The sequence below is a fragment of the Acinonyx jubatus genome, chromosome B4 (assembly GCF_027475565.1).
Source record: "Acinonyx jubatus isolate Ajub_Pintada_27869175 chromosome B4, VMU_Ajub_asm_v1.0, whole genome shotgun sequence".
Taxonomy (NCBI): Eukaryota; Metazoa; Chordata; class Mammalia; order Carnivora; family Felidae; genus Acinonyx; species Acinonyx jubatus.
Window position 1 is genome coordinate 74,969,310 of NC_069387.1, and position 27,842 is coordinate 74,997,151.

The 27,842-nt window shown below is 45.2% G+C and overlaps 2 protein-coding genes across 7 annotated transcripts in view; one reads left to right on the forward strand and one right to left on the reverse strand.

Moving 5' to 3' along the window:
• Positions 1-27,842, forward strand: part of PRPF40B (pre-mRNA processing factor 40 homolog B) — a 221,127-nt gene that overhangs the window by 46,362 nt on the left and 146,923 nt on the right. The gene's annotated exons all lie outside the window — the stretch shown is intronic.
• The window catches only part of FMNL3 (formin like 3), a 54,092-nt gene that overhangs the window by 25,007 nt on the left and 1,243 nt on the right, over positions 1-27,842 (reverse strand). The window contains exon 1 of one of the 6 annotated variants that reach the window (XM_053226204.1): positions 4,827-6,437. The exons of the other annotated variants lie outside the window; for them this stretch is intronic. The gene's annotated coding sequence lies outside the window, so the exon portion shown is untranslated. Of the gene's footprint in view, positions 1-4,826; positions 6,438-27,842 lie in introns of those variants that run through there. 6 annotated transcript variants of the gene reach the window in all.

Genomic DNA, 27,842 nt, shown 5'->3' on the forward strand with positions numbered 1-27,842 from the left:
CTACACCAACTTCCTCAGCCACCCACTATCAGCTGCTGCGGCCTCGTGCATCCCCACCTCCCCAGGTGAACTGGGGAGGAAATGTCTGGTGCCCCCAGGGCTTCGGAGACGGAACAAAGTCACCCCCTTTGGGAACCCTAGCCTAAGAGCCTGGAAGAGGCACCTCAGGGACCTGGTAAAACTTTAGATGCCCAGGAGAGATGGCCTTCCGGAGTACGGACACTGGTGGCAAAAGCATGAATCAGCTGTGACCACAGGCCCACAGCCTCCAGTCTAGAGCTTTGTGTGGCACTTTCTAGACAGTGATGCTGTCTCTGCTTCTCTGCTTCTGTGGGGCCCAAGTGTGATGGGGAAGGAAGTGGGTGGGGGAATTCCCTCAGCCTCCAGCACTCCCACAAGAAATCGGTCCCCGGCTGCGGGGTGGGAGCCACCCACCATGGGTTTCTCTCCTTGCCAGACAAAGGCATTAGGGCTTCTGACTCTAATCGATAACGTGTGTGAGTCCAGCAGGCTTCTGACGTCTTGAGGAAGGACAACTTCCTGAGTTCCGGGGATAGCCAGGGAACAAACCTGACATGTTCTGGTCTCAAAGGTGTGTTTCCTTGACATTTTTGTTCAGTGGTTCCACAGAGACTGTGGGCTCTCTTAAGGCAGGAGCTAGGCTAAATTCTTGCTAACTCCTCACTGAAACCCTTGCTGAACAGAAAGGGGGTGCAGCTGTCTTGGAACAGAGGCACCAATTGTGGAGTCAGAGAGCCCAAGATCAACTTTGGGCTCTTCAAAGCTCATCCATAAAACAGAGATAATCTCACTACTTCACAGGATTTTCTGAGGATTAAATGATAAATATTTTATGTCCATATGTGTCTGGAACACTGTGGGTGTTCAACAGTTTTGTTCCCCTTCCTCTTGAGAATCCGGTGTAATGTTCTAACATCCCAAGGACCCCTCTTGGCTTCTCGGTTGTCTCTATCTCTGCCTCTGTCCCTCCTTCAGCACTGCTTCTCAACGCTTGGGACAGAGTAATCCTTTATACCTACCCCCACCCTCTCAGCCCTCCCATCCCTAAGACTAGGAGACAATTATATACCAACATCCTTGAGGAGGGAGGGGGAGACCCCAGAGAGATGGAAGGAGAAGGGGAAGATGAACTCACACCGAAAGCAACTCTGAGACTAATTCCTAAATCAGAGCAACCAGCCAGAAATCTAATAATAAAAACCTATAACGGGAAGCAGCAGAAAGGGGTGGGTCTGATGCTTCTCCGGCAGGGCTGGTCTGGTTGACTGCCAGTTTGAGGTCAGGCACAGAGCCCTGATCAGTGCCTAACCCCCTCCTGGGTTCTGTGAGAGCAAGGGCTCAGTCCCTCCAGCAAGGCTTCCTGACTCCCCACCCACCCCCTGTCAGCCCCAGTGAAGCCAAGGAGGAATGAGGGGGCTCTGGTCACAGAGGTTCTCTTCCCTTTCCTGCTCTGTACCCCTAGCCAGTTAGCCCCTCCTCATTTCCTTCCCATAGCTGGGGAAGGGAAATGCCGGTGGGGTTGGAGTTTCCTTTGAAGGTGTGGGTCTTGCTCTGGGACTCACCCCTGACTCTGTCAGTCTCCTTGGGCCGGGTCTGGGGAAAACCCAACAAACAGAAATAGGAAGGACCAAAAACTCCTGTTTCTGTTGGTCCCAGTCAATCACGATAAATCTTAGGAACAGAGACGAATGCTGGCCCAGCTCCTCTGAGAGGCATGAAGAGGGATGTCTGAAATTTTCCTGTGAAGGGGATTCTGGAGTCTTTAGGGAAGGCAGGTAGGGACTGTTTATTCTGAGCAAATATAGAATGTGGGCTGGTTTTCTCAGTGTTTTCCCTCTCAGAACCACCTCCCACCAAGTGCCTTATGGCTGACACTTCTCCCAAGTATGGTAGCCCCAGTCCCCGTGCTCAGCCCATGGAGGGTGGGGAGTCTGAGAAGCTGAATCTAGAACTTCCCCAGAGATTAAGTGAAGCACTATCCTGGGCACCACATGCTGCCGAGCCCCTGGCCACAGCTGCCAACAAGTCCTCTTAGGCACCCACAGATCAGCCCATTGTACAGATGGGCAGAGATAGAATATGGTGAGGAGGCACAAGGTTTGGGAGCCCAGGAGACTGCTGTAGGAGGAGCTGGAGCACTGCGTTCCCGCCCTGTGTTCCCGCCCTGCATTCTCTCACAAACCAACAACTCTGCCCAAGCCAACAGCAAAGCAAGCAACACCAGGCACAAAGGCCCAACCCCAGCTGCCAAAAGGACAGAACACTAGGAGTGGCCCAGCCTGCCCTCCACGTATCTCTACTGGTGGGCAGCAGCCACAGCTGTGGCCAGCTGGGCATCGATCCCAAAGGGCAAGAGCCCAAGGAGGTGGGAGGTACCAGCTCTGCCGCCTCAGCCTCCTTGGCGGCCACAGCCAGCCCTGCCGCAGTAGCAGCTCCCAGACAATGAGAGTTATTTTCAGCCAGCGCTTTAACACAAGCCAGCTGGCCAGTGTGCAGGGCGGGAGCCCTCCACCCAGCCCGCCCAGACGGCAGGCAGGCAGGCAGGCAGGCCGGTGGCCCAGCCCACTGCCTACGCTGCTGCTGCTGCTGCCGCCTCTGCGTCACTGTTTATCTTCTTTCAGGACAGCTCCTCCTAAACTCCCCACCCCCAAACTACAGTCCTGTCAAAAAGAAATAAAAAGTCAAACTAAAACTCAGAGTTTGATCAAAGATCCAAGAGCTAAAGGGAAGAAGGTCCGGAGCAGCCCCTCTACATCCCCCCACTTTTCCCCAGTCCCGTAACTGGTGGGAGTAGTGCAGGGGAGGAAACAAACGGATAGGAGGCCAGGTCTCACTGCAGCCCTTACGGACCAAACCAACTTGAGCCTGGTTTTGCTGTCAAGTGGGAGACTGCTCTCCTTGCCTCCCTCCCATCCTCTTTCCAGAACTCAGGTATGGAGATAACACTTGAGACAGCCTGGAATGAAATGGAGTCAACTGTAAAAGGTTCTGGGAGAAGAACCGTGTCCTGTGGCAGAAAAGCAATCACAAGATGGATTCAGGACACTTGGCTGCAGGGAGAGGTGGGGGTGAATGCTTCACTCGGCCCCCTGCACATGGGAGAATTCGAGGATAAGAAGAGGTGCATTCTAGGCCTCCAACCCTGGTGCTGCCTCAGGAGTGCAGTTCGCCTCTGTTCCTCGTTGCCCTCGGGCTGCAAGCTCCTGCAGGGAGCTCAGGCTGCAGACATGCAACACATCTCTAGCCACACACGGCTTCCTCTAGGCCCCAGCTGCCCTATCACACTTAGGGGAAATTTGCTGGGGCACCTCACGACAGAGGACATCAGAAAAGTAGGTGCTCCTCGACTAAATGTTTGTACTGGGTAGGTGTAGCTTTCTGGTTTTGTTTCCTTGGAGCTATCGCTCTGGGGATGAGCTGCCAGGGGAAGGCCAGCTTTCACAGGCTTGGAGCCCTGACTGGAGAACGTGCTTCTGTGGTCACTGATGACTCTATAACCAGAAATGACTTGCTGAGCAGTTATGGGCCAAGTCCCTGGGCAGCCTGGAGGAAAAAGAGATGGGTTCACCAGATGTCTCAGGCTGAGCTCTGCAACTCACACCAGGGAAGTCAGAGGAAGGAGAGGCCCTAAAAGGCCAGCATCAATCAAAGAGGTAGCTTTTTCCAAATATAACCGTACCCCCAAGGCCTCTTCCTAACCCTGGAGGACCTTTAGATTCGACCCTGGAAGGCAAAGGAAGTTGGCCACATCCCGAATGCCAGCAAATCCCCAATTCCACCTCTGCCACACTGTTGGCCTCACACCTGATGTCAGGTAACCTGGCCTCCAGACACCAGCTGAGGACATCCCTTATGGCCTATTCGGTCAAGGAGCACACAAGCTCACGTAGGGGAACTCATGTTAGCTCTTCCCAACAGAGCCCCCAGGCCCTAGCTAAAAAGCTACTGCCACAGCAACTTGATCTGTCTGCTGGCTCCTCAGCCCCTCCTCGCGGTTAGCCAGACCCACACACTCCCCAGTTACGCAGAATGGAAACTATTCTGCTGGGGGCAGCTAGATTTCCAAAGCTAAGGAGGCTTGAGACAGAGAGCCTCACATTCTCCCTGTGGACAGCCAAGGTGCCCGCTTCTCCTCATGATATTCTGCCCTCCTGCCTGGGGAGCCCTGATAGGCAGCGCTACCTCTCAGAGGACACAATACTTATATCCCACAAAGGGCATTTTCCTCTCTCTCCCCAGACCACAGCCTGTCACTTACCGAGACTCAACGCACATCCCTCCCAGGGCCTCTCATCCATACCTTCCCTTCCATTCCCACTATCACCATCAGATAGGCCCTTATTGTTTACTCCTGACCCTCTGGGATAACCTTCCAGCTAGCATCCCTACTTTCAGCCCTCCTTCTCCTCCAACCTGCACATGGATGAAATTTCTCAATTTCTCAGCAACATAAGATAAACCATGTCTCTTCTCAAACAAGATATCTTCTCTCACTTCTTATCATTCACAGAAGAAAACCTGAACTTTGGCATACTGCTCTTAACATCTTAAAATAAGAAAGAGATTCAGAGGTGGGATTCTGCCTGGGTTGGCTCTGGCATCTCTGACCAGCCTTGTCCTCTTCTGGAACAGCCACTCTTGCTTGTAGTTGGAGTTGCTTGTAACTGATGTTTCCCCAATCTCCTGAATCCCTACCTCTTACTGACTCAAAATCCATCAGCTCCGTGACCACCCAGCCTAAAATAATCAGCCCCTCTTCTGAGCTCCAAAGCATAATCATATGTGAAAAATGACATGGCAGAGACCTGCTTGCTATGCCCCAACTTCTTCTCCTCATGTTCCTTAGTAATGAATCTCCAAATTTCAGTTGAGCAGTTGGCAGCCCAGCATTGATATATTTCTCATCTTCCTTTGCATTTAGGTATAGCTATGTGACCTGTGGGACATAAACAGAAGTAGTGTGTATGATTCCTGAGAGCTGTCATTAAAAGGAGGGAGCATACTCTTCTTTTCTCCTTTCTGCTTCCAGCTGGTTGAAATGCAGAGGTAATGGTTAGAACTTCAACAACTACTCTGGACCATGACGTGACCTTGGAAATGAAGTCCAGATGGGTGAAGCAACAAGAAAGAAAATACCTGGTCACTGATATGGACCTCAGCACAAATTAAATGTGTTCCATATAGTGTCTTTCATGTGTGTGTTTCCTCTACTCACAACTAGAACATGAATTTCTTGAGGGTAGGCATTATGCCTTTTCCTTTTTTGTTTTTTTTTTAAATGTTTATTTATTTATTTTGAGAGAGAGAGAGCGTGAGCAAGGGAGAGCCAGAGAGAGAATTCCAAGCAGGTTCCACACTCAGTGCAAAGCCCAGTGCAGCGCCCCATCCCATGACCATGAGATCACGACCTGAGCCGACATCAAGAGTCCAATGCTTAACCAACTGAGCCACCCAGGCACCCTGCCTTTTCCTTTTTTGAATCATGTGCAGGTGCTTAATAAGTAACTGATCCTGCTACTACCTCTCTACCACCAACTTCTTTTTTGGCCCTTGGTAATTTTTGGAGGGGATTATCCAACTTCTCACTACTGCCCTTTCTACTTCCGGGTTCTCTCTCCTATAATCTGCCTCATCTACTGTAACACAAATCACTTTCTTTAGATGCTGCAGCTCTCTCAGCAAGCTCCCACTCCTCATGCTGAGTTTAAACTCTGTCTTTCAGTTCATGTCATAAATCTGAGTCATTTCCCTGCCTTTCTCTATAATTAGACTCATCTTCTTACAGCCTGCTAGACCACAGGCTCCTGAGCACAGGGATCACCACCAGAGGGATCACTACCAGGTTGTTTACCACTGTAGTAGGTGCTCTATAAAGACTGGGCAACTTCAATTTCCCCATACATATACTCCTCTTCTTCCTAGATTTAAGTGTTCTGCTCCATGACACCCTAGAGAGATCATTCCAAACTGTCAGCCAAGCCTCTTCTTCTATTAAGAACAGGCGAAATCCCACCTTTTCTAGCAAATCTTTCATAAGTGAAAGTGGGAAGTTTACCCACCACCACCCCAACAGTGTCTCCACACATTTACTAATGCCTTTAAAAATGTATTCATAGAGCTGTGATTTATGGCTAATGTCTCCTCACCCTTTCTTGGACATCCAATAAATATCCTATCACAACCTCAGAGCATGGTTAAAGCAGTGAATGATGAGCCACACTGTCCTGGCATGAATCCTGGTTCTACCACTTACCAGTTATGTGGCCTTGAGAGAATTATTTAATCTCTATGAGATGCAGATTCCTCATCTATAAAATGGAGGTAAAAATAGTATCTACTTCATAGGGTTGCTATGATGATTAAATAAGTTAACATATGTAAAGCATTTAAATCAGAACCTAGATAGTAAATGTTACATATAATGCTAGTTACGTTTTTTGTTTGTTGGCTGGTTTGTTTGTTTGGGTTTTTTATTCAACATTTAGCTGGAAAACAACTATAGGCCAAGCACTAAGCTAGGAGCTGGGAATATAAAAATAAATAGGGCAGGATCCCTATATTCAGGAAGTTTACATCCAAAGGGCAAGGTAGATAAGCAAACGAGGGTGAGTGTAGGCAGCACTACTGTGAAAAGCTGCACATGGGCTGTAGGAGCCCAGGGAGGCAACATCTAACTGGAGAGAGTGACCAAGGAAGGTTTCCTGGAAGAAATCCTATAGGATTTAGTCTTAAACATCAAGCAGGAAGGACTCAGGAAAAGGCAATGAAAGAGGGGAAGATGGTGACATTCTAGGCAAGGAAACAGCATCTCCATGACCTGGAAGCACAAAACATCATAAAAAGTCCAGAAGTCCCTAAGTGATTTGCCATAATGAAATGAGGGTGTATAGGAGGAAATTATAGTAGGCAGGGAACAGCCAGAACATAAAGGGTCTTAGGAGCTAAGGTAAGTAGGTGGCTATGAATAGGATAATAATGATACTACTATTAAAATGAAAACAGTAATAATGACAAAAGCCAGAACTGTGGCTCAGTTCACAGAACTGTGGTAAGAACTATATATGAATTATCTCACTTAAGTCTCACAACAACTCTATGAAGTTGGAACTAGCATTTTTCCCATTAAAAAAAAAAATATTTTGAGAGGAGAGTGAGCAGGGGAGGGGCAGAGAGCAAGTGAGCAGGGGGGGGGGGGGTGGGGAATCCCAAGCAGGCTCCACACTGTCAGCATGGAGCCCGATGCAGGCTCACGAAACATGAAATCATGACCTGAGCCAAAACCAAGAGTCAACCCTCAACCAAATGAGCCACCCAGGCACCCTGCATTATTCCCATTTTATAGGCGAGTTAGCAAAGGCTTGGAAGGGCTGTGGAACTTGCCCCAGTTCACAGAGCAAGTATGTGGTGGGGCTGGGATCTGGACCCAGGTCTGACTCCAAAGCCTGAGTTTGTAACTTCACACAATGAGACAATGAGTTACATTAGCCCTTCTCTGTGCCTTTTCAAATTGTACGCATCCTTCAGGATCAATACAATCAACCTTCCTCATGGAACCTCCCCCAAACCACCCAGATTTCACACTCCTTCGTCTGAACTTCCTTGAGGTTTTTTGCCCTTCACCTCCTATTGACAATCATATTCAGTCACACCTTCAACAACTCTAGTGCCCCCTATGTTATCACACACTGTGCCAACTGGAAGACATGTGTTCCTTTGTGATAACTCCTACATATTTACAAAGAAAGGGAAAATTGCAATTGATAAACATCTACCCTAGGCCAGGTACTGTACTAGATCCTTCAACTACAAGATGTCATGGAAAAACTACTTCTCTCTCATATTGTTATTCACCTTTCACATTTTGTGTTATTTCCCAAACTACATTGTAAGCTCCATGAGGGCATGGACTTTGCTTTGAACACGCTTTTCCTAAACAAAAATGTGTGGCACCCAGAACAAGTTTAATAGGTACGGTGGGCCACCCACGTGGACAGCGGAGGCCAGCTGGGGGCAGCACTCCATCTCACCCAGTACACTGGCGACGGACCCGGCTCCGGCTTTCCAGGAGTCTCATTATAAATCCAGGAGCTTATTACCAAACCATAAAACTTAATGAATCCCTTCCTACTTCCAGACTGTATGTGGGAGGGGCATGACTCCTGCTTTATGGAAGGATAAACTGAGGCCCAACAAGGGCACACATCTGTCACAAGTCCTATGAGCTGGGGAGAGGCACTACAAGTCTTCTGTCTCTCCTTGCTTTCTCAATTGCTCTCAAATGGGGGTCTGTCCTCAGTGCTTCGGGGAAGAGGAACAATAACGACTCCGGTATGTTCTTGATCGAAGCTGTCTTCCCAACATTGTCCCCCTAATGCCTTTAAGGCCAGAGCTTGACAGAGGTGCCGTAGATGCCCACACCCCAATTGTACCTTTGAGTGCCCCAGATTTTTTACATATCATTTGACTGTCCAGCTAGGAAAACACACACACACACACACACACACACACACAAACAAAACACAGCATCTCTCAGAAGCTTTCTGAGAGTTCCCACCCCATGACCCAAAGAGATCCTGAATCTTCTCTGCTTCTTGAGATGTCTGGCATCCTAACTGCCATATTCACTCAGGGCCACAGATGGGGAGGAGAATGTTACTGAGCACCTCTTGCATGCCAGGCACTTTTCTCACATAATCTCCCTTACCGCCTTCAATAACCACTGGAGGTAAATGTGATGCCTGTTTAATTGGTGAGAGAATTAAGAAGCTGAAACCAACTGGCTGAAGATCACACAGAACATGGCAAAACTCAGATTCCAATCCAGATATGTGGCCTCCAACATAACTTTTGCCAGGATGGCTTTTTCTACCATGTCTTGCCATCTCTTTACCAAAAAAATGAATAAATATAAATCTCCATTCTAACTTGGGAAGGTCCACTTGGATTTGTCTGACTGGCTTTGGTTGATTATTAAACACTGCTTCCCTGGCCAGCGTGACTGGGCTAAAACCAGCTAAACAAGGTATGTGTGCCAGACGCCTAAAGTTCAAGACTTCTGTCTCAGAGTAAGAAGGAGACCACACAGCGCAAAGAGACAAAGGAACTGCGTTCTTGGATACCACGTGGTGACAGTTCCCTCATATATGAATGGCATTTAAAACATTCAGAGTGCTATTGGAGCACCTGGGTGGCTCGGTCAGTTAAGCATCCGACTCTTGATTCCAGCTCAGGTCACGACCTCACGGTTCGTGGGATCAAGCTCCGCATCGGGCTCTATCTACCCTGGCAGCACAGAGCCTGCTTGGGATCTCTCTCCCTCTCTGTCTCTGCCCCTTTCCCCCTCTCTAAATATATACATGAACATTTAAAATATAAATAAACACTCAGAGTGCTACAGATAACAGCGTGGACTTTGAAATCGGGGACGACCTAGATGGAATCCTGGTACTTTTTATGAGACAGTGGAAAAGTTATTAAATTTCTTTGAACCTAAGTTTCTTCACCTATAAATAATGTAGATTATAGTATCTACTTCTTATAAGAATTAAATGAAGGGATGAATGAATAAATGAAAAGGATTTTGCATGGTGCCTGGCACGGGAGAAGAGCTCTGTAAACAGTAATTGGGATGAGCAGCTCCAGGAGTTAACTTCTAAGCACCCATTCAAAATACAATTTCATAGCTTTATAATACATAAAAGTGGGGGGCACCAGGGTGCTCAGTCAGTTGAGTATCCAATTTCGGCTCAGGTCATGATCTCATGGCTTGTGGGTTCGAGACCCGCATCGGGCTCTGTGCTGACAGGCTTGGAGCCTGGAGCCTGCTTCAGATTCTGTGTCTCCCTCTCTCTCTCTGCCCCTCCCCTGCTTGTGTTCTGTCCATCTCTCTATCTCTCAAAAACTAATAAACATTAAAAAATAAATTTAAAACAAATTTTTTAAATACATAAAAGTGAGACTATATAGAGTGGAACAGTATAGGTTAATATATCTATTTATACGTTTCTTAATTCTCTAGGTTAAAGCAGTTGCACACACTCCCCTTTGAAAGATAAGACCGAGACACCATCGGTCACCCAGGGGATTCACAGGAAAGCTGGGACCAGAATTCAGGGAGACACAAATGCGTCACTGACTAAGGCACCCTGCTGAGTGATCTGGAACAATTCCTCTAACTTTCTGGAGATTTTGCTAAGCTGACTTTAGTGTTCCACCTTATCTCAAATCACTTCCCCATTGTCTCCTGACTTCCTCAGGTTAAACCAGTAGTGTGCAAACCTGAGGTCTGATTTCTACCACAAATCTCTATTTTTGGCCCCTTCAACTAACCACTCTTCCTAGCGAGTCTGTCCTCTCCTTGTGATAGTGAATATGTCCTAGTTGTTGTCCCTCCCAGTCACTTAAAGGGCTGTGCTGTCTGTGGGGATACAGAGAAAGGCATGAAAATGTTTCAGGCCCAATTTTACTTGACCAGTAGACACAGATGACTGTCAAATACTTATTTCCATCCTAGACTTCTCCTTTGAGTTTCAGCTTTAAATATCCAACAGTCCATTAGACATTCCACCTGGACTTCCACAGGCTCTTCAACTTCATGTGTCTCACACTGGCCTTATCACTTTTCCTTCTATGTTATGTTCTCTCCTATGTTCTTAACCAGTGGAACCTCCATCTAGCTAACCTAGCAAGCTAGAAACCCGGTGCCATCCTGAATTCCTCCCTTGTTCCTCATCTCCATCTTCCTAATGTCAAATCTAATCAATTGTCAAGTCCACTCAATTTGTGGGGAGGTGGGTAGGGAGAGAGGGAGGGAGAGAATCTCAAGCAGGCACCATGCCCAGCACAGAGCCTGACCTGGGGCTTGATCCCACAACCCTAAGATCACGACCTGGGCCAAAATCAAGAGTCAGACACTCAACCAACTGAGCCACCCAGGCACCCCAAGTCCCCCAAATTTAATTTTGGTAACTATCTATCGAGTCTGTCCCACGGTCTCCATCACACATACCAGCCGTGGTTCAGACCCACTGCCATCACTCCACTACCAAGGCCTCCCACTCGGCGGCCCACCTCCAATTCTGATTCCCACCCATGGCTGCCAGACTGACCTACCCACAACTCAAAATCTGACCATGCCACTCTGTACAAAAAGTAGGAAGTATAGTCCCTTCCGCACGGCATTCAAAACCTCCTTACGACTCTTGTCTTCTTTCCCACCACTCTGCCTGACACCTTACAATTCAATGACTTCAAGTGGCTGCATGAGGATTCTCAACCTATCTGCTCTGCCTCACTATGCTGCCTCTGTTCATGCTGTCTCCTCTACCTAGAATGCTTTCTCTCCTACACTTCTCTCCAACTCCTAATTATCCCTTTAGCCAGCATAGATTTCCTCCCACAGGCAGCATTCCCTGAGCCCCACCTCTCCTCTGTGCTCCCCAGATGCTCCTGCATTATCTATACCATTGCACTTCCCAAGCCGTATACTGCAATTATATGTTTAGTGTGTTTGTCTCCCCCTCTAGACTGAACTCCTGGGGGCAGACATGGTCTTAGTCATCTTTACTTTTCTTAACACTTAACATAATTTTAAGTGCTCAATAAATGCTTACTGAGTGAATGAAGGCTAGGCTGCACTCAGCAAATCTCTGAGGGCTAGCATTGTGTCCTTCTCCCCTCTCTGGGCAGGGAAGATGACACCTTAACCATTCTCAGTTCACAGCCTCAGAGGCCCTCCAGAGCACTGACGGGAATCTTTGCCTGCCTTGCCACAGAATAAGGATGGACTAAGCTGCCTGCCCTCTTGCTTCCAAGACAATCGGAAGCAGCTGGTAGTATTTTTATAATGTTATGACACCATCTTGATATTTTCCTGGGCATCTGCAGCAACAGGTCCTAGATGATTTCTTTACAATTCTTGGAAAGAATCAATGGAGAAGCCAAATGCCACTAGACACTGTCTAGCTGGCTACCCCTCACACCTCCTGAGCTTATGCTCAAAACTTTTAACAAGAATATTCTGGGGAAATGACAAGTAAATGCCTTGGGAGCTCACCAGGACCAGTTGTCCCATAAAAGCACAGATTCTTACTTCCTTAGTCACCCATGATGCCAGCAGTAATTAGCCAACCCAAAGGGAGCGAGTAATAGCTGCTATTGGACCATCATTCTGGAACTCATGCCAGATGCATTGGAAAATAATCTGCAGACGTGAGCACTTTACAAGGGATTCACCAAGTGCCCTGACTGCCAGGGCCTGAGGATAATGAGTGCTTGTGTGATGCTCATTCCGCTGAGCAGTGAGTAAAAACAAAATAACCACAACCACAAACGAGAAGCCTGTCCAAAGTAAGGGGCTCAAGCATATTCTGGACACAGAAGGTTTAAACAAAGACACTCTTCCCCAGTTAGCTCTCATCCATCCATTCTAGAACATTGTATGGGCCTCACTCTAAGGCTGCCACTGAGGGGAGGGGAGTATGTGATCTCCAATCTACAAATGAACCCACATAAGAGTGGCCCCTACCACCCCAGGGTTCAGTACTGTCCCAGGAGCACACGTCTGGACCTGGGCAGGCTTATGCTAACTGTTCTGGCCTTGCTAAATGCCCCAGTCCAGAAGGCTCTTAAAGTCTGATCCTTCCATGGCTGTATAAGAAATTAAATGTGCTAAAGGGCAGGTCAAGGGCTATGCCAGTTCCTGGAGATCCTAAGGCCTTTGGATAGGTCACGACAAGGCCAACGTCATCAAGTGGTAAAGCAAGGTGGCTACCGTGTGGTGGGCAGTTCAGTGATTTTACCACTTGAGGTACATAAAACCAATCCCTACCCATCAACAATAATTCATACTTCTTGAATATTCTTATTGGGCTCCTTAATACTAAATCCCTTACTTTATGAGGTTAGTGGTCTTAGAATATTTCTACTTAAAATTTATTAAGCACCCAGTATCCCAGACACTGCCCTGGATCCTTTACATATGTTATTTAATCCTCACAAAATCCCTAGAAGTTAAGTATTATTATCCTGATTATATAAAGAAACTAAGGCTCAAGGAAGTTAAGGCCCTGGCCCAAGGTCACAGAGATAATAACTGGCAGAACCAGGGTTCAAATCCAGATTCATTGAGCCCAAAAGCTCTTGCAAAAGGCCTGGCTGAGCAGGCAAAAGGAATCCCTGAACTCCCTGCAGTTTCCTAGGTCAGATTTCTTATTCTTCCATTGGCTAAGAACACACAGAATGACTTGAGGAAATCTTGAGAATCAGGCCTGAGGAGCTCTTGAAAGACAAGTAACTATTTATAATCAGTGAAGACCCTGCCCAGCCCTGCGAACCGCTCTGACAAGTGGATTGGGGAAAGAGACGACCACAGGCTCTGACAGGGACCCACTGGGGCTAGGAACCAGCTGTGCCTCCAGATGAATGCTAATCTGACCCTTGTCCAGACTCGCTGTGCTGCCAGAGGGAGCCCCCTTCTTGAGACACACTCCCTCAGGAGCTGGGATCCAGAGCCTACAGAAAGTAGTCCTTCACTTTCTCTTATACCTCATCCCCCAAAAGTGCCTTGCCACCTTATCTAAAATATTGCCCCTATAACTCTTCTTACCTTCTTTTTCTCCATGGCACTTACTGCTACCTAACATTACACTGCATACCTATACATTTGTTTATTGTTCACCCCAACAGCATGAACTCTGCCAGGCAAGTTTGTCTCTCTCATTTACTATGGTATCCCTAGTGTCTAAGATACAGAGCACTCAATAAACTTTGTTGAATGACTGACTGACTGACTGAATGAATGAATAAACAAATAAATCGCTTAAAAACTCTACTTCTATCCCAGTGGGCTACATAAGAAGACTGAATAATATTGACTTTGCAGGAAGCCCCATCAAACCTGTTGTTGGACACTTACATCCCTTCCAAATATCCCCCTAAAGTTTTGCACAGCTCACCCCCCAGACCCCCAAACCCCAACCCTCCCCAGAGCAGGTACTAAAGGGAGAAAATGGAGCAGCTCCTAGGGAGGAGACACATTTCTCCTCCACTTAAATACAGCCCAGGACCTCTGCAAATTAAAAGCTCCCTCTTTACTGAATCCACTCAGCTTTAGTTATAGGTCGCACTTTTTATTTTTGTAACCAGCCAACCCGCCAAATTATAGGCTCAGGCCACTGGCAGGCACGCCAAACACTGAGGCCAGCTTAGCACAGGCACTGCCCTTTCTTGCCTGAGGGCGGGTATAGGAGTGAGGACTGGGCACCAGTCAAACCTGAAAGGACAGAGGGCATGATCACTCTGCTGGGCAAAGTCGAGTGAGGAGCCTGGTATCACTCAGGCCACCACGCTGCCCAGAGGGGAGCCAGATTCTCTCCACACAACAGCCATAGTGAACTCTTAACATTATAAAGCAGATCAGGTCACTCCCTCTACAATTGATATCCAGACTCCTTACCAAGGCTGACAAGGTCCCCCGTGACCTAGGCCCTGCTCACCTCTCTCCAGCATTCTTGTAAACCAATCTGATGTTCCTGCAGGTCCTCAACTGTGCAGAACTGTTTCCCACTCTCTGGTTTTGCACAGATTGTTCTCTCTTCCTAGAAAACCCTTCCCCGAGGTCTTTACATATGGCTATGTGAGGGGTCAGGGCAGGTAGGTCTGCAAGACTGGGGTTGAGAGACCACTAAGGAATCTGTTACAACAGACCAGGTAACTGATGAGGACCAACTATGGCCTGGCAGTACATATGGAGAGAAAGTGAGAGGAACAGTAGCCTAGAGTGACTCCCAGGCATCCGGCCTGGATGACTAGCTGGAAGAGGGTATGGTACCATCCTTCTACCTTCCACCCCAATAGTGTGCAAGAAAACACTAGGAGGTAGAAAGCGGCTCACAAACACTAGATACTGTTACTATACAATGAGCTACATTTATTGAGCACTTACTGTGAACAAGACATTGTTAATAATATAAATTATTTAGTGCAAGATAAGATTTCATACTAAAAGAAGGTAAGAGAGATTTGGCAAAGGAAAGAATGCCCAAAACCTGGTGACTAGAAATGGAATCTTCTAAATTTTTGGACTTCTGCAGTTCAGGGGTAACATATGGATCATCCTCTATCCAGTGATACTTACATGAAATTATTCTGATTTTGTAACCTATAAGGACTGAGTCACCATCCATTTCTCCTATATTTCAATCGTTCAGTTTAAAGAGCAAACCCATGAATGGCTATGAACCACTTACCAACTAATCTCTATTCCCCACTGAAAGCCTAGGCAAGAAGGCCTCCACAGCCTTTTCCACCAATCAGGGACTCTTCCGACAAAACTCTGTGAACTGCCCATCATCCATCCTGATCCAAGCTCAGCCTCTGTCTGTAACTAGGCTCCTCTGTCCCAGCAGCAGAGCTCCTGGCTGCCCCTCACATGGCTAGCTCGTTCTTCCTCTTTAATCTCTTTAATCTCCTCCCATCTGCTCTGGCCTAGAACAGCCTCCTAACTCCTGATCCACACCTGTCACCTTTTGACCTGACTGGAAGTCCCTGTCCTTCTTAGAGTACTGCCTGGTTAGCAATCCTCTGCCACACCGATCCTTCCCTAACTCTCCAATCCTTCTGTACTTGTAACTGTGTGACCCCATCACCTCACGATCTCATTTGGCCTTCACAAATGCATGTGACCAGATGCACATGTTATGGATAAGACAACTGAGGTACACAAAGAGTCTTGTAGACAATCTGATGACACACACTTATTCAAAGTACAGTTCTAAGTATATATTTTGTCTCTCCAACTTGGATAGTGATCATTGTCTTCTATTTCTTTGGAATTCTCTGAAGTACTCAGGAAAGTGCTATGTTTATAGCAGGCACCCAAGACACATTTTCTTAATAAGTCAAGAAAGGCAGAAAAATGAAATGAAAGCAGAAAATCTCTCTTCAACTTCCAACGTCATTTTTGGCCTTCATTTAGGGGGAGTCTTTGTTATGCACTCTCCTAACGACTTGTTCTTTGCCTCTAAGCACATTATCATAATTTGCAATTAAGTATTTATTTGCTTAATATCTGTCTTTCCCTCTAAATTCCACGAAGGCAGAGGTGATACTTGTTTTTTCACCACCAGCGTATACCCAATGATATCGCTGGCACATAGTGAGTAAAAAACAAAGCAAAAATCCCCCCAAAAACGAAAACCAAAACCAAACACTTGAATAGCCCATGTCCTGGTGGGATAAGTCTAGCTGATTCCCAAGTCCAAATCTTCCCACCACACCTCTTAGCAGAGGAAAACTTGTTCTGGAATTTCCCTTATATTCTGCCTTAATCTACACAATCCCCTCCAAAGCAGCACTGAGGACAAGGGGCTGACTCTGGAAAGAGAAGAAAACCATAGTTTAGAACATGGGCTTGGAGTCAGGCTGCTTGGATTCAAATCCTGACTTTATCACTTACTAACTGTGTGATCCTAAGTGAGCCTCCCTGGTCCTCAGCTTCCTCATCTATAAAATGGAGATAATAATAACTATTTCATACAATTGTGATGACTAAATGAGATGATGTGTGGAGAGCTTTGCACCGTGCCTGGCACCCCATCAGCACTCAGGAAATGTTAGCTATGAACATGATTAGCAATCTGTATTCCTGGGAGACAAGAATCTAGAGAATGTGGCTTCCCTGGGGGTCAGGGCTGCTAAACTGACTTGACTTTGAGAAACTTAGCTGCAGTGAAGTCCAGGGCTCACATTTATTCTCTTTGCTGATTTCACCTGCTACAGCTCTGCTAAGGCTGGAGCTGCAGCTTTCACTGTCCTAGAAATAAAAGAGGCTAAAAATACACAAGCTGGCTACATCTAGAGACCAAGATCATGATGGCATTAAAGAATTTAAAATACAGCCTCAGGGCAGAAGAGCATCTCCTGGATTCTTTCTACTCTAAAAACTAGTGCCAGCTCAGCACAGGGCAGGGAATGGGGTGCGGCCGGTTGCTGACCCCACGGGTGTCCTTTCTCTTACGCTCTTCTTTTGCTTAGTGCAGAGAATAAGAAGGAGGAGCTTTCTACTTTGCAATAAAAGTTGAGTACTCCTCCCCTATTTTTCCCCCTTTTGCCTCAGAGGAGGAATAAATGCACAAGTACATATTATAAAAAAAAATTTTTTTTCAATCAAATCAAAAGCTTACAGAACAAAAAATAAGTCACTGTTCAGCCTCCAACTCTATCCATTCCCCTCCAAGGGTCACCACAATTGACAGTTTGGTGTTGACTCTTCCAGGCCTTTTTTCTATATGTTTACATATAAACATATGCAACTTATAAAGCATTATACACAGTCTTCTTTAATTGCTCTTTTAGATGATTATATTTACACACAAACACACACAGCTTGGAGATTCCCATCAGCCACAGCCATTTACTGAGTGCCTACCCAGGGCCAGTTATTTGGCTGTACAGTGATAAGCATACATAGTCTCCACCCTCATGGAGTCAACAGGCTCAGGAGACAGATAATAAAAAGTAATCAACAAATAATTTAAAAATAAAAAAACAATACAAAAAATTAGTAAGATGCTAAGATAGAGAATAATAAGTGAAGGAAGCCTCTCTGAGAGGTGTTTTTTTTTTTTTTATAATAGGCGGTATTTTTGTTTTTTAACTGAGACCTGAAGTATACGCTGGATCAAGTCATTTGGAGATCCAGAGGCAGTCCAGAAGAGGAAACAGCTTGTGCAAAGGCCCTGAGACAGAAAGGCGCTTGTACTGAAATGAAAGAAGGCTAACATGGAGCTTGGTAAACAGGAGGGTGAGCGAGGTCAAAGAGGTCAGCAGGACCAAACAATGTACAAATCTTAAGGGCCAATGCCAGAAGTTTGCTTTTTTTCTATTGTACAAAAGGAAGCCATTAAAGGTTTTAAGCAGGGGAAAGATGCTATGTGATTTAGACTTTAAATTTGGCTGCTTTATGAAGAATGAATAGGGGGATGGAGAAAGGGGCAATAGGGGAAGTTGGGAGGCCAGTTGGTTGGATATGATACAAGTAAGAGCTGATATTGCTTGGACTGAGGCAGTGGCAGTAGAGATAGAATGGGTAGATCTGAGCCATATTTTTAGAAATGGAATCAGCAGGGCTTGCTGATAGGGTATGGGAAAGGGAGAAGGAAAAAATTAAGGATGACTCCCAGCATTTGCCTTAAGTAACTAGGTGAATGGAAGAGAAACAGATTTGACCACAAAATAGACCATTGGGTTGTTCCCAGTTTTTTACTGTTAAACAATGCAGCCCTGAGGATTCTTTACATGTACCTTCATGTACATGTGTAAACAGTTCTGTAGGATGGTTTCCTAGAAGATGGCCTGGTTAAAGGGTATGCACATTTGAAATTGATAGACACTATAAAATGCCCTCTAAAATGCCTCTACTAAGTTACCCTACCATTAATAGTGTATTATTGTACTATTAAAGACAACCACAGACATTATCAATCTCTAAAATTTCGCTAGATGATTAGTATAAAAAGTGTATATTTTAAATGTTCATTTTCTTGACTTCTAGTGAGATTAAGAATTTTTTTCCTTTCCTTGAACTTTTAATTACATAAGTAACACATAAGTACATTCTCCTTGTAAAAAATGTAAACACTGTAGATAAAGGTAAATTAAATTCCCTTTGACTTTCCTGTTCCTTCCAATATGGTTCCCCCTTCCATCCCAGAGATAACCACTCTTCTTAGCTCTATTTGTATCCTTCCAGACATGTTTCTATGCATTAAACAAATCTATGTATACAATCAAAAATTAAGCATTTTTTAAAAGTTGTATTTCTAGCAGTCCTTCAACATGAACAACAACAAAAAAAAACTAACTAAAAATTTTTGCTGAAGGCCTCTCTAAGTAAATGACATTTAAGTAGAGACCTTCTCCAGGTTAGTTAACTGCTCTGAGCCTTGGTTTCATCACCTGTAAAATAGAAGTGAAATAAATGCCCCACAGAGTTGTTGACAAGTTAACTGACATAACGCATGTAAAACATGTGGCATATACCCAACAAATGTTAATTCTCTTTCCTTAACCTATGCAAGTTAAATTGAGGCATTTGGTGGAAACCAGAAACTGATCTATTCCTATAAGGATGAGATGGGAGACTCTACCCAGAAAATGTTTTTAATGCTGTCTTAAAAAAAAACTTTTTTTCATAATAAGGCCCCTAAAAGATCTGAATTTTTCTTCAGAGATTTTACTATGAAATATTCCAAGCAGCCAAAAAACATACAGGTCATTTAAAAGTCTTTTAGTAGTAGCAGTAGCAATAGCTGTTGTAAGGTAGAAAGCAAGAGGATTTAACTGCTAGAGACTGGTTGTTCACAGTTCCCTCTCAGGCACACCCTGGGAAGCCGACTGCCTGGGTATTCCCAGAGAATTTAGGCCTATATGGCACTACCTCCAAACACAGGATATGAGCTAACCTTTGGGTCTCCCTGCAAGGATGCCACTGGTTCCCCTGGTTTATCAAAGTACATCCTGTCATCCCTACCTAGATGTTCCTGGAGGTTGAGGGTATAGCTCAAAAGGGCCAGACCCCACCACACAGTGTCCTTAATCAAAATTAAGTCAAAATGTCCAGGGGCCAGAATATCTCCCTCTGAATGGGAGTCAGCCAAGTTTGATCAAGCTCTCTTGTTTGGAACCACCACCAAGAGACGTCATTTCATCTGACCTGATAACCAGGGCTTCTCCTTACAAAACATCAAGAGTACTTGTATCTTGTACTCACTCAGCTCTACCTTCCCATTACTCTAGGCTCAAAGCCAGAGATTCCTAAGCAGATCCAAGAATAAGCTTTAACCCCCCAAAATATTGTGTGTGCACATATGCATTAGGGCAGGGAGAACCAGGGGTCACACGTCTAATCAGATTCGAAACAGGGCCTGTTACCCAAAAGATTCAGAAGCATTGCTGAAAGATCTCTCATACATATTCCCAACCTAAAAGAATTTTTACCCTGGCTTAAGGAGCTATCTGGGGTGGGTAAAGGTCAGCAGTGGAGTATGCATACCCCACACTGCTCCTTGGTAAGTTTTAGGGTAGGGCCCAAAGCACAGAGGGCATCAGGGAATCAGACCTTAAACCTAAAGACAGAAGTCACAAAAGAAGTCCACTTCTTGCCTGAGGGCATAACAGGGAAAATCAAGAAAGTACCAAAAACTATGGTTGTGCCTTCACTTTCGCTGCACCTGAAGCTTCATCCCCAAGTGAGACACAAGGCAATGGAGGTACAGATTAGTAGATGAGGATTCTCAGTGGGGGTGCTATCAACATGTGGACAGGATCATTCTTTACTGTGCTTGACTGACCCAAACACTGTAGGATAGTTACCATCCCTGACCCTCAGGCACTAAGTGCCAATAGCACCACCCAGTTAGTGTGATAACCAAAATATCCCCACTTGTTTCCAAAAACTCCCTTCTGGGATCACACCTCCCACACTTGACAACCACTTTTATTTATTGGGAACAGAAGTTGGTGTAGTGGGCAATGTATATGACACAAACATTTCCTGGTAGAACCGTTATAGGTTACAAAGTATTTTTACTATGTTTTCTACTGTAAATAGCCATCAAACCCTGTAAGGTAGGTATTATCATTACCCATTTCATAAAGAATGAAATTTGCTCAGAAATGTTACAGGCTTTCAGCTTCAGGTCATTCAGCTGAGGGAAAAAAGCTATAAAGTAGGATCAGAGGGGTGCCTGGGTGACTCAGTTGGTTAAGCGTCCAACTCTTGATCTTGGCTCAGGTCATGATCTCACAGTTCATGGGATCAAGCCCAGAGTCAGGCTCTGTGCTGACAGTGCTGACTGCTTGGGATTCTCTCTGTCTCTCTCTCTCTCTGCTCTCCCCCACTCTGCATGCATGCAAGTGCACTCCCTCTCTCTCAAAATAAATAAACATTTAAAAAATAAATAAAGTGGGATCAGAACCTATGTCTTCTGACTCCACACCGTATGTTAAGTGACTGGAATTTAAATAAAAACTTGAAAAACAAAAAGTTTTCTGATTCCAAAACTGATGCTCTTCCTTTCCAATAATCAGCAAGAGCCAGCAAAAGTCTCAAACCAGCTACTTCCACCCAGAATAGATGCTTTTTAAAAAGTTTCATGAGAAACACTTGGGAAGATCTAGGGATTGGCTTCCCAGCTCCCTGCTAGGAAGCCTGTAAAAACTGAGCAGAAACTAACTCTACTCTAAGCTTCAGGTAAGCAGTTCTTAAAACAAGATAACCATCTCCTGAAGTACCAAACACAAGGCTCATCCCTAGCTCCTACTTCAAGAAGCACTGGGCGACTGGAGGAGGGTATGGCATTCTCTAGTCTAGACTTGGGTCAATGAGCAAGTAGGGAAAAAAGAGTATGCCAGCTCTGTTAATGCTTCTAGGGAACCAGAGGCAAGGCTACCAGCCCAACTCTGGATGGGGTTGGGAAGGTGGTAAGAGATGAGGAGGGGATAGGAGGAAGAGATAAGGACAAGAACTGAGCCATCACATTGTAAACAGCCTAAACCCTTCCTCTACTGGCAAAATTCATCATGTAAATAATTCTGCCAGCCCTTTGTGGTGCTGAACATTATTTGCAACACATTAAGGATCTCAGAGTACTTCATAAACTGAGAGAAATATGCAAATTAGTAAATCTGGGGGTGAGGGGAAAGGTACTTCCAAAAACCCCTATCCAGTTCCTCTCCTACCCCACACAGAAACTCCCAACCCACAACTTTGTTGCGAGGGGATGAAAGACAGAAAAGGTGAGAGAATCTGGAAAGAGGAGGATTCTGAAAGATAAAAAGAGTAGAGAGCAGGGTGGGAGGGAAAGAAAACCAGAGCATCTCAAGGACAGAGAGGCAGCTTGACAGCTCCACATCTTTCTTGGGTGATTCATTCTCCCTTGTGGAAGGAAAACAACATACAAAGATGTGGCTTTGCTGAGGGAGGCAAAAGAGAGACTGGAACTGGGAACCCAGGAATTCTAGCTGTTCATCTCATCTCTATTCTGCAACACACTTCTTCAGGGATGACAGAAACCCCTTAAATTCCCAACTGGTGCTATCCAAAGGGGGAGCCCTAAAGTACCCAGCAAAGAGCTGGGGGTGAGAGGGCTGTGTGGAGACAGCACCCTCTCTTATCTTCAAAGGAAAAGGTCCTTCCTCTTCTCTGAAGTGCATTTCCGAACTGGAATGAACCCCCGGCCTTTCCCTGGCACTGCTTCAGCTCAGCTCAGACTTGGGAAAAATGCTTCCCCAGAAAGGAGGTGACCAGCCTGGCCGACCAGTTAACACACCAACTTCAGGCAGCCAGTGCTGCTGTCCCCGGGGCCCGCCGCAGTCAGTTCTGGGGCGGAACTCCGGTCTTGACCACAGAACCAGGGCCCTGGCTCCAACCAGCCTTCCCAGGCGACCTCAGGGGCAGGGGAGGATCTGTGGTCTCATTTCCTTTCCACCTTGGCTTCTTTTTTCACTTCACTGAAGATTAGCTATTTCCACCATGACCAGTTCCTGTTCTCACCAGCTGTAGCAGTTGTTTCCCCACAGACAGAGCTCTGAAACACTGGTGTGCCTGCCACCTGGACCGTCCCAGCTGCAGACTTGTACCAGACCCAACAAGTCCCGAGCTAAGGGTTTCTTCGTCCCAGATAAAATAGCAGGGAGAAGAAATTAAGGGACAGGAAGCAATTCCAAGAACTCCACAGTAGATACACCAGTGTCCATTTTTTTTTATTATTTTAATCTTACATAATATGCTCTTTCATATGTGAAAAAGTTAGATAATAAAAATGTGGAAATGTATACATTTATTACATAGAAATATGTATATGTAATAAATCCCCAACAGAGAGCAAAGGTCACAAAAAGATGGCCAAAACACTTATGACGAAATGTTGAAAGAAAAATGCAAAGTAAAACAAGACACCATTTCTCATGAATGAAATTGGCAAAGTTTTAAAAATATTAAACATCCAGTAATGTTTAGCTTACAAAGAAAGGGAGAGATGCACGCTATCAGTGAAAAAGCTAACTAGTACAACTTTTTTAGAAGCATATTTCTCAAAGGACCTTAAAAAGCATATTCCCTTTGACCCAATAATTACACTTCTAGCAATTTATCCTAAATAATCAGAGATGCACACAAATATTTATGCACAGGATAGTCCTCACAGTGTTATTTATAGTAGCAAAAAAGCAAAATATAAGATAAAGCAGTAAGAAAGTACTGTACTATGGAACACTATCCAGCCATGAAATTATTAATACTAAAGAATGTTTAAACAAAGGAGAAAATGCCTAAGATAGTAAAATAAAAATCAGTTTACAAAACAATTTTCATAGTATAATCCCAATTGTTAAAATATATATAAGTACATCACAATGTTAATAGTAGACGGTGAGATTACAGGTGATTTTAATTTTTTTTATTAAAAAAAATTTTTTTTAACATTTATTCATTTTTGAGAGACAGAGACAGAGTGTGAGTGGGGGAGGGGCAGAGAGAGAGGGAGACACAGAATCTGAAGCAGGCTCCAGGCTCTGAGCTGTCAGCACAGAGCCCGTCGCAGGGCCCGAACTCACAGACTGTGAGATTATGACCTGAGCCGAAGTTGGACGCTTAACCCACTGAGCCACTCAGGTGCCCCTTAATTCTTTTCTTTATTCTTTTCTACACAGTTTATACTTGTTATGTTTTAACTTCTAAATTTGCTTATCAAACATGTCTTATTGTCTATCAAACATGTCTTATTGTCATAATCAGGAGAAAAGAAGCTTTTCTCAATCCTCCTCCCTCCCTTTGAGGATACTCACATGCATTACTCCCTTTCTAAAAAACATTTGGCAATGTGTATTTAGGACCTGAAAAATTTTATATCCTACCACCTAGCGAGTTCAATTTTGGATTTCTATCCTAAGGAAAACTCTAAATATTGAAAAGGTTTTGTACACCAAGATGTTCATCACAGCATTGTTTATGATGGCAAACAGAAGCAAACAACTTAAATGTCCAACAATAGAACAGTTAAGTACACAATGGTACATTCACTTGAGGCACCACTGTACAAGCATTTAAAAATGTTTACAATGACTAGCTTGGGAAAACTAGTGAAATAACAAAGCCAACCCCCCCCCCAAAACAAACAAACAAAACACCACCCCAGACTGGATTAAAAATACATAGCAATATTACAACACTGTACAAAACCTTATGCAGAGAAAAATATGAAAAGTTTTAAAACGCATTGGCTCCATTTGGTAAAGGAACTAGAGAAAATGTGGATGTTTTTCTTCAATATAAATCTCTAATCTTTTCTCCTTTCTAAATCACCCATACTTTTCTCAGGGAATGAGTACTACTTTAAGACAAAAAAGAAAAAAAGCTGAAACTCCCTCTGAGCAAAGAAAACATTCCCAAATGACAAGAAGTCCACTCCGTCAGTCCTATGCCTCCACCCCACACACTTCTCCCAGTCTAAGGCAGGGTCATATGGGAAGGTCAAGGGAATGAGGCTCCTAAGGTCTTCTCAGTGGGGTCTCTGAGCAAGGGGTTCCTCTGACCAGCTGCTGTCAAGGGTCCTTTCCCTCCCCCATGTCCTATTCCAGCCCGAACTAATTCACCACAATCCCCAGGGCTGGGAAAAAAATTTCCACCATGGCCATTTGGAACTTGATATTTAGTCCAAGTTTTTCCCAGCCCCTTTCTGTGTCAAAGGAGGCCCTCAAAGCCTCTTAGACCACTAGCACCCAGCTTAGCTTAGCTCCCACATCAATGCTACACTTACAGCAAAACCCCAAGCCATCAGTCATCACCAGGGAAATGTGAGAGGAGGACCCATGGTAGGGACAGGCTCTGTCATACAACCCCACCCTTAGGCCCTGAGAGCCTCCTCCTAAGGGATATCCAGGGTTTTTTCTGGCATCAGAACCTTTGGACTCTGTTTCAAGTTTGTAATAAGTCAGCAAAGAGAAAAATGAGGGTACAAACACAAGGGCAGACGGCTATCCTTCCAAAGCTCTTAAAGCCCTCTGCCTCCCGTCTCTATCTAAGCAAAGGCCAGTACTGGCCAGAATACTAATTTGTGCGAAACTGAGCTTGGGTAGTAATCTAGTTGGGACCAAAACACAGACTATGGCTTTATCAGACCAGAGATAGGTTCTCATTCTGGTATTAATAGAGAAGCTCCAATAGCTGCAGCATCCCTAAACTTGTCAGTACTCAATAGGAGCTGCTGCTCAGACAGGGTGGGTAAGGAAGGAACCCAAAGAAACAGCATAACACAGACTCACAACCATTTTTCATATTAGGGCACACCTAGAAAATAATACTATTTGTACAGCACATGGGATAAATGGTAGAACTAATCCCAATCAGAGGTGACCAATCAGGGACCTCAGCTGCCCCCAGGGATAAGGGAATTAGTATCCCAGCATAGCAGTAGGGAAGCCTTGCATTAGGGCACTGGGCTGGGTTAGGACTCTTGCCATCAATGTCCTGAACAAATCACCTCATGGCCTCAGACCTTGAGCTCTCCAACCTCGGCTGACAGGCTGTGGGTCAGATCATGTGTCTACACCAGAAAGCTGGGAGCCTGTGGTCTTGACTCACAATGATACAACTTTCCCAGCCAGTGTTCTTTTCAGGGGGGAGTTTCCACAGATATGTTTCCACAGATACAGTGGAATTGGGGGAAGCCCTCCATCTGACAGCAGAAGGCATATCCTGAGTCTAGCTACACAGAACAGGGTAATTGGTTTCATCAGATTTCTAAACTTAAAATCCTTTTTGGGAATACCAGTGATCTCAGATCTGAGTCACTGCTGGGAGCTACAAATTTAAAAGCTACCACTTACTGAGCATATAGGAGATGCCAGACTCTGCTATCTAAGTACTTGACTTCCCGTTTCATTATATGCACAAAGCAATTTCATGTGGCAATTACTCTTATTATCTCCATTTATAAGAAACTGGGACTCAAAGATATTAAGCAACTTGCTTAAGTCCAAACACTTTTCTAACTAGAGACTGTGGAGAGGCCAGTATTTCAGCCTACTTTGATTTGAAAATCCATCCATACGCTTAACCAAGACACTTCAACAAACTCCCAAATAGCTTTTTCATAAACCAAATCAATCATAGTGATGCTAACACTCTGGGAAAGAAAAAAGTAAGAAAGCAGCAACTTGTCTGACTCACAATCAAGAAAAAAAAGCTAATCTATACTGAGTACCTACTGGGTACCAAGGGCCTTATATACATGGTTCATCTAATTCTCATAAACCTACCAGGACAGAGATTATTACCCCATTTTCTAGATAAGGAAATCTATAAAATTTACAAATGAGGCTCAGAGAGGTGAAGACAGTTACTAAGACAGCCCTTGCTTTTTCTACTACAATATGCTTCTCCTGACTATTCAAGAAATACACCTGAGCTTGCTCTAGGTTCCAGTACCCAACAGCCAGTACTGTTCCCAAACAGTAGGATAGTAGAAAGAAGGATAGTAAAAAAGAGCATGTTTCAGAAGCAGAGGAAAGAGAGTTCTCTAAGTGCCCCCAGAGAAGAACTCAAATTCCCAAGAAAGCATGATTTTCCTGTGTTGGAAAAGTGAGGTAAAATCCCCTCCTCCCATAAGACAGCTAACTAGCCCTGGCCTGCCCTGTCCCAACCCCCCAACAGCAGCAGCTCAGGCACACAGAAACAAGACCAAAACAAAAGCCAAGACGAAACAAATCAAAACTTTATACAGATAGTATAACTTGCAAGTGGGTGGTCCTGTCTCTGGCTTGACCTGTGCTCTTTGGGTGCTCTGGTTAGTAATCAAGACACCATGTGCATTTTGTAGATATTAAGCCATCAATTTGCCAACTAACTAAACAAACTTGTCAACCAAGCTCCAGTGAGGACATGACTGACTCTGGTTCTGAGCTCTTACAACCTGGCAGGTAGCCTGGCAGCCCCTATCTAAGGCAGCTCCCCACCCAGTCTACCTCAAACCATCCCTTTCTCTCCAATTTCTGTAACTACCTCCTGTCAGCTCACTGGGGGGGTTTCACACCCCCACTGGAGTACAGATTCCCTCCCACTCGTTCTCCCAACAGTTGAGCTCTTGTTCTCAAGGGCACCAAATCTCAATCTCTCCTCCTCAGCCTCTGAGTTGGCCACAGCATATTAGTAATCACTGACTCACCCAACCCCTTGAGGAGGCTGGGGGAAATGCAGAGGGCCACAGGATGTGTGGCCCAGATCCCTCTGGCCCTCTGCAGACCTGATGGGCCGAGAGGTGCCAGTAACACCACTTCCCCTTGGAATGCCTCTAAGCTGGCTGTGGTGCCAGTGGGCTAATGTCAGGCTCTCCACCATCGGAGAGGCCAGGATCTCTAGACAGTCCCACTGATGCCAACAGATCTAATCTCCCTATTCCAAGGCAGATGTAATCCAATAAGGCTGCTAAGTCCACAACTATTCCCTCCGCATCGGCAAAGGCAAAGTCGGCCCTTCAGGCCATACCAAAAATAACAGCAGCATTAACCCCTTTAGAGAGTTCTTTGAGGAACTGGGAACTATTTCCCCAAGTTTCTCAAAGGTTTACCTCTCCTAGCAAATGTTCTGTCACCTAGTTCACTTTCTTTCTCCAAAACTTCATTTTTACCTCCAACATATTTTCTGGCTCCATCTCAGTGATACCAGCTCAGATCCTCTCTATCCACAGAGCCATTGACATCAATGTCCAATTCCCACACCAAAGGAGATTCCCAAAGTCAGTTTAAAATTCATCTACACAGGT